This window comes from Rutidosis leptorrhynchoides, chromosome 3, assembly GCF_046630445.1.
Source record: "Rutidosis leptorrhynchoides isolate AG116_Rl617_1_P2 chromosome 3, CSIRO_AGI_Rlap_v1, whole genome shotgun sequence".
NCBI classification, from domain to species: Eukaryota; Viridiplantae; Streptophyta; class Magnoliopsida; order Asterales; family Asteraceae; genus Rutidosis; species Rutidosis leptorrhynchoides.
Window position 1 is genome coordinate 567,823,975 of NC_092335.1, and position 8,519 is coordinate 567,832,493.

An 8,519-nucleotide genomic window follows, 5' to 3' on the forward strand; every position below is an offset into this window, starting at 1 on the left:
AGGTAAATAATAAAATGTAATATTAAACTACGATTATTATTATTATTACTTTCATTATTATTATTAAAATAAATACGATTATTATGAATATTAATATCTTAACATAATTTGATACATTTAAATTTGTTATATTATTATTAATATTACAAATATCATTGCTATTATTATTAATATTATTATTAGTAGTAAAATTATGATATTAGTTATTATTATGATTATTATTATTATTAGTATTATTTCTAAAGATTTTGATTTAAAAATTATTATTATCATTTTTTTATTAACATTATTTTTTTTATTACTTTTATCATTTTTCTCAATATTATTAGTTTTATTAATATTATTATTGTTTTTATTTCTATTATTATTATTAGTATTCTTTTTATAATATTAATGTATTATGCATTATTATTAATATTAATTATTAATATTAATTAACTAAATATAGAATATTTAATCGAAATAATTCAATCGGCTTTATATCACGATCGAACTATACTGACTTTTGTTTTCTGTCGGATGTTGTTACAAGTCAATTTCAGTTAATCCCATCATGTTTCTAATTAAATTATTCGACACATTATATATAACGTTAACTGCGATTGGAAATCTAAGAGAGAAAAATTAGAACATAGATACGTAAACCTCTGTTTTCATTCTTTTTTTCAAAAATTAGAAAATGAATCGAATTTCAAAATCCATAAACGCAGAGTTGTTAGGAATCTTGTGCTCAAACTATATGTAAAATCTCAGGTCCTAATTTTTATTATCGAGTTCGAATTTGGAGGTCAAACTTTTATTTTCAAAAAGTCAACATTTGTTCATCGGCAAAATTCGAATTTCCTGTTTTGTTTACAGTTAAATTGATGGTTTGTAAAGCTTCTAGTAATAATATTAAACATATTTTGTGTTCAAATATTTGTCTAAAACATCCTAAAAATCGAATTTGCAATTTGAGTTCATAAGTGCAGTCGCGAATGCTTCTGCTATCTGTTTTATTTTTTTTACTTTGTGTCAGTTATAAGTCGATTCTAATTAAGTATTAAAGCCTAAATCATGATGGTTATTAGTGTTTTGTTTGGAAATTAGCTCTCCGGTCGATTACTGTAAAAGAAGAAGATGATGAATACAGTTTTTAGAATAATAGAATTTAAAACGGGTATGAATCAGAGAAACAGGTTCAGATGGATGGTTAAGAGGAGTGTCGGGTTAGCGTGTGGTCACGGGTTCGAGTCCAGGGGCTGTTATATTTTTGGAACCCATTTCAATTGAGGTAGTTTTCTAATATTATTATTATTATTATTGTTATTATTATTATTATCATTATTATTATTATTATTATTAATTATTAATTATTATTATGATTGTTATTATTATTGTTACCATGATTATTATTATTATTGTTGTTGTTATTATTATTGTTATTATAAGAGTTATAATAATTATTATTATTATCCTAGTTATAAGTATTAAAACAATTATTATTATTATTATTACAAGTATTATTAATGTTATCATTATTAATTTATCATTTTAGTATTATTATCGTTACTACGATTATGGATATTATTATTATTATTATTATTATTATTATTATTATTATGAATATAATAAAAATTTATTATTATTTTCATAAACATTAGTATTAATATCATTATATAAATATTATAGTTATTATTATTATTAACATATGTATTATTATAAATATTATCATTATTATTAATATGATTACAATTATTAGTATTGTTATTATTAAAAATTACTATTATTAATATTATCATTTTTACTAAAATTATTATTTTGATATCACAAATACTATCATTATTATTGTTATCAGTATTATTATGTAGTTACTAAAATCACTATCATAATTATCATTAACAATAAAATTAATATTTTTACATTTATTATCATTAATATCATTATTATTATTATTATTATTATTATTATTATTATTATTATTATTATTATTATTATTAATAGAATTACTAACATTATTATCTTATTAATAATATTAAGTATTATAATTATTTTTACCACTATTAATATTATTTTAGTATTATTATAATTATTATTAATAATATAAAAATGATATATTTAATACATATAACATAACAAAAATTAATATTTTATTATATAAAAAATGAATATACGAAACATATATATACTACTAATATAAAAAGGATATAACTAATAAATTTATATATATGTGTATTCGATTACAATTATGTGTGTTAATATATATACAAATGATATAGGTTCGTGAATCTGAGGCCAACCTTGCATTGTTCAGTTCAGTCGTATGAATATTTTTACTACAAAATATCGTATTGTGAGTTTTCATTTGCTCCCTTTTTAAATGCTTTTGCAATATATATTTTTGGGACTGAGAATACATGCGCTGCTTTTATAAATGTTTTACGGAATAGACACAAGTAATCGAAACTACATTCTATGGTTGGATTATCGAATCAAATATCACCCCTTTAGCTTGGTAACCTAAGAATTAGGGAACAGATACCCTAATTGACGCGAATCCTAAAGGTAGATCTACGGGCACTAACTCCCCCCATACTGGAAAATGGTATGCTTTAGTACTTCGAGTTTATATTATACAGATGGATTTCTGTTTTGGGGATATTCTATATGCATGATGTTAATGTCGGTTACCAGGTGTTCAATCCATATGAATGATTTTTAAACACTTGCGAGTGTATGATTATTGAATAAAGGAAATCTTGTGGTCTATTAAAATTATGGAAATGATTGATTTCGATAAACTAATGAACTCACCAACCTTTTGGTTGACACTTTAAAGTATGTTTATTCTCAGGTATGAAAGAAATCTTCCACTGTGCATTTGATCATTTTAGAGATACTACTTGGAGTCATTCATGACATATTTCAAAAGATGTTGCATTCGAGTCGTTGAGTTCATCAAGATTATTATTAAGTCAATTATTGTAACGACCCTACTTTTTCCGTTATCTTTTACCGTTAATTATTTAACGACCGTTAACTGTTATTCATGCCACGTCATTTCTATGACCTATATTATTATATTTGTAATAATATATTAATTATTATGTGTTATATGAATATTTGTATTCATATCTTTAATTGTACGTTTCTACGTGTCGCGGATTTCTATCCGGCGAATCTTTTCGGTTTTCAAACCAACGGTCGAGCTTTTGGGATTTTTAAGTCCTAATTATTTTAAATATGATATTTTAATGTCATATGATCATATATAGTGTTTATATATTTTATCCGTCGCGTAGTTGTTATCTCTCCGAAAAATCAATCACGTAGTAGCGTTTTCGCGTTTCGGGCTTCGATCGGGCGTTCGGGCCACAAGCAATTAGTCATTTATCAATTTTGGGCCATAAAAGGGGCCCACCCTCTTGCTAAAGCCGGCCATCACCCCATAGAGAGGGGGTGTTTGTGCCATTTTTCCAAACTAGTGATTTTATGGAACAAAACCTAGTTTTCACTCCTCATTTCACATTCTAATTTTTTTTTTTTTTTTGTTTCTCCTCTCCTTGCTCTCCTAGCCATCACCACTAGCATCATCATCATCATCATCCTTCAACCAAATATTAATTGGATCAAGAAGCTTTAATCATCAACGGATTCCTCTCTTCGATCTCTACACACTCATACCATTCGATTCTTGATTAGGGTATAAACCCTAACCCTAGATTTTTAATTTTTCTTTATTTTTCTGTATTTTGATTATATCTTAATAGTATGATGATTACTTGTTGTTGTAATGGTGTTTGTATGCATAGAATTACTCATAAACACATGTTTTCGGTTTGATAAAATTGGGACAGCAGCTATTTCGTGCATTTCTGATATTGTGACTGTTATAAAAGTTAAAATAAAGTATCTAGATGAGTTCCTCTTATCAATACATTAATTTTAGACTCCGGATTCATGTCGTTTCGATTCCCGGAGCCCTAGATATGATCAAAGTGGTATTTTGTTAAGATTGAAATGTGATATTGGTATGAACCATGTTTGGTCCAACTTTGTGACCATATTTGGTGACTTTAGGGTGTGTTAGTGTGTTAGGATCAATGATAGGACGAACTTTCATGTTCGGGTCATCTAAATCCGAGCCACGAATCACCCGTTGCGTCTAAAACACGATTTTGATTGAATTAAAGTTTCAAGTGATGTCTTGGCTGATCACCACGACTTGTGGGCTGTTCTTGGTGTGTTCTAAGTGTACCGAAGTGTCATGTGGTTTGATTAGGCGGAGATATATGTAAGGCTCGCCGAAAACTGACCCACGGGGCTCAAGATACGACCCGATGAACTTTTGATTTAAAACTTGTGATTAATTATTAAACTTATGATATAAATAATGAATTTCATTATCATTTAATTACTTATGATATAAAAAGTAATTATTATAATTTAAGACTTATGATATATATTTATTATATCATTTAATTATTACTTATGATTTAATTAACATTTTAATTAAACTTATGATTAATAATACTTTTATTATTAATGGAAAATACTTATGATAAGTATTAAACTTATATTATAAGATTATTATTATAAGACTTATAATAAAGATTAATTAATTATTTAATTATTATAAGGCTTAGTTATTATTTAATTATAATTTAATTATTAAATACTTATGATTTAATAATTATAATTAGAAACTTATGATATGATTAATAATTCATTATTAATTAATAATACTTATGATATGATTTAAAATTTATTATTAATTAATAATACTTATATTATGACTAATATTTAATTAATTAATTAAATACTTATGTTATATTAATTATATCATTTAAACTTATGTTAACTTTAATAATTCATTTTAATTTAATTAAACTTATGTTATGACATAATTATACATATTTAACTTTAATTAACAATACAACTTATATTATTATTATAACTTATACTTTTAAAATTAATGTTGACTATGTTTGACTGAGGTTGACTTTTTAGTTGACTTCCAGTTGACTTTGACTTTCAGTTGACTTTTGTTGACTTTCTAAATAAGGAAACTTTCCTAACTTAAAACTTTCTAAAAATAGAAACTTTCTAAAATAGAAACTTTTCTAAAATAGAAACTTTCCAAAAATAGAAACTTTCCAAAAATGGAAACCTGCTAAAAATAGAAATTTTTTAAAAATAGAAAGTGTGTGTCCGTACGCTGTTCCGATCAAACCGATGCATGTTGAGTATTGTTCTATGACTACTTGCAACATGTACAATAGCTATCATACTAAGACTTGACCTAAGTTAGTTATTTATATCGACCTTCTTTATTTATAGGTCGGCGTTGTGATCATTCCTGATCACTTTACTTCATTTTCTGTTCGCATATTTGTATGGTTACTTCGTTTGCTATTAAGGTGAGTTATAGTCCCATTTTCTATTTTAAATCTTTTTGGATGAGAATACATGCAATTTATTTTATATTTTGGACACAAGTGGAAGTTGGTTTAAATTATTCATTGTGAGTTGAACAAAAATATTCCCTAGTCTGGTAACTGTAATCACTGGTTTCTACTAGTGAACGCGAATCCTACGGATAGATCTATCGGGTTTGACAACCCCATTTCGAGCTAGTCGCGCTAGCAATTTATAATCAGAATGTTTAGTACTTCGTAATTTGTTGTAGATACATTTGTTTGGTGTATATTATTTATTGTGTTTGGCAAGGGTAAATAAATGGTTAAGTGGTTACCAGGTGGCTCACGGTAAATGGAATAATATTTTTATATGTTTTCTAGCATATAATTTTGTGGTCCAAAAAGGAGTTTTTATGTTTTCAAACATAAATTTTTACGGTTTAAATTAAATATTGTTTGCAATATTAAACCTATAATTCACTCAACATTTTTTTGTTGACAGTTACTCGCATGTTTTATTCTCAGGTTCATGATTGATTGCTTCCGCTGTGCTTAGAGAGTCTGCATATTTATGATGGCAGCTTTTGTTAAACAATAACTTGCATTCTATTTTGATACATTTAATAGTAGATGCTGTTGACTTTATTTTGGTCAACTTTTGGTTAAGTAATAATATATGGTTTTTCTAAACTTACATATTTTGATAGGTTTCCTTTATAGGAAATCATTTTTAAATAAAGAATGCAAGGTTATTTATTAAATTCATATAGAGTTATGATCAAGTTGTGGGACCAAGATAACGATGGTCGTCAAGTGTACTTTGACGGGTTGTTAAAGTTGGTATCAGAGCTCTGGTTGTAGGGAATTAGGCTGCATTGATGTCGTTACCCAAGTCAATAGGGTGCATTAGTGAGTCTAGTCTACAGCCCGGCCTATAATATATTATTATATGTGATTACTTGTATCGTATTGGTATGTATATTGTTATCATACATACATCTCTATTATGTTCCTAATCCGGGAGGAACTCCCATTCCGATTTAAACGTATTCTTCGACTCTTGCGAACTGATCCTTATATGAACACCTCGGGTAGTGAAACCGAGGGATGTCATTCTGGACTTCTGAAATTTCCGACATTTCTATGTCATCTATTATGGTTATGTATATGACGTTTGAGTTATATTACGTGAGATTCCATTCTTGACTTCTAAAGGCTCGACATTTCAATGTCAGCTATTATGTTTAGGTATATAACATTCTTGTTATATTACATGCCTTTGTGCCGTTGTGCCTATGTGCTTTGGTTTTTGAACCGGAAAACGTCATTCTTGACTTTTAGAGATTCTTGGTACTTCGAAGACATTTCTATGTCATCGTTACTGCTATTCATTACCTTGGATGTTTTGCCTCTTGTGATATCCTTAGCACATTGTTTAAGAAATCGTTTTAGAAAAATTGTGTGGAAATTCGAGGTTGATCGCGTGTCCTGACCTCATGTAGTGCTATTGGAATGGAACTATGAATTAGTGAAATATAATGGCGTCAGGCCAACGTGATTATATTACGTTAATTCATAAAGAAGTCCCAATATTGTGACATGAGGAATAGAAAGCGAGTCAAAGAAAATTTTTACACTACTCGTTCAGAAGTTCCGATGTATTACATGGATAGGAAAAATATTCATTATCTTATTTATTGATATACGAGAAGTTCGTTTTAACTAGATTGTCTATCTCATGCTCTATCCTTCATAACTCGCTTGTTAGCAACAGCTTCGCTCGGGAACAGTTTTGGCCTAAGGACTTATGTCCTGATAATAGTCAAAACAACATTTAACTCATTGGTTTTCATGACCTCGTAACATTTGTTGGTCAAATGTCGCACGACGATTCAAGTCCTTTACTCGATCTTCCACGATCTTACTTCAACTTGTAACCTCTGAAATACAGATACTCTGTTATCATCGGGAGTTTTACACATTTGTTTAATTGGGCGGTCCTCACGGGATTATGGGCGAATAGAACTAATAAAATATTTTGTCATGTATACAACTTATAAAATCATATATGTACGTATGGATTCAAATGAATAAATTTACCCTTACCTATTTTGGCTAGTATATACTAAATCATACCTTCAAAATTATTTTAAAACCACTCATTTATTGAGCTGTTTGATTAAGTCAATTTGTTTTATAAAAAAAATGGTACACGTTGTACATACTTCTAAATTTATTAAGAACTTCGTTCCGTTTATGTTGTCACATTAAACGTTTAAAGCTTTTTCAAAACTCCTTTGATTAATTTTATCAAATTTTTGCATTACTCTACAGAGTGTTTGGATCACAGTTCTTCTCATCCTCGGTTTAAGGATGAAACTTACCATTAAGTTCATTGATAGAAACTCTTACGCCACTTTGGATGCCGGTTTTATAAAATTTGTTGGAAAGTCTTTGCGCTCATAAAATTTTCCCTCTTATGGTTGGACATGGCTGAAACACGGACCGATAAATCAATTTTCTGGGATACGCTCGGTGGTCACCCTATTGTAGAAAAGGCGCTAGGTGGGTTTCTACCCCAACTGTTGTTATAGTGGGTATCATGGATATATATTACACTAGACCGTTTGAGGAGTTTCTACTCTCAATATTCGCTGTCAACCGCAACACCCTCGTAAACATCAATCCTAGGATTCAATACTTTGAGGTGCACGAAATTATTTTTGGAGATTCATCCCACCTGGAGTCAGTCATTCTTTATAACCCACGATTCACGTTTCCTTTCATCCGCATATAAGTTTAAGAATATGGATGAATCCTAGATTTCCTCGCTCATTGTACAAGGAAGTTCACTCTCGTTGAAATATCACACCTTTCGTACGTCTTCCTTTCGGAAATGTAATGAAAATTTACTTTGAAGTCCATGATCCTCGTTATCTCCTTTGAGAGAATTGCCCTAAATATCTATGCCACCGATGTGACTACTCCATATATTTCTTCCTTCATTGTTGCAACTATATTTCATTCGTCCCAGTTCGTCCCCTTGGGGAGCTCCTGTCCTGTTTGTTAAGAAGAAAGATGGTTCGTTTCGTTCGTGTATGGATTATCGTGAATTAAGCA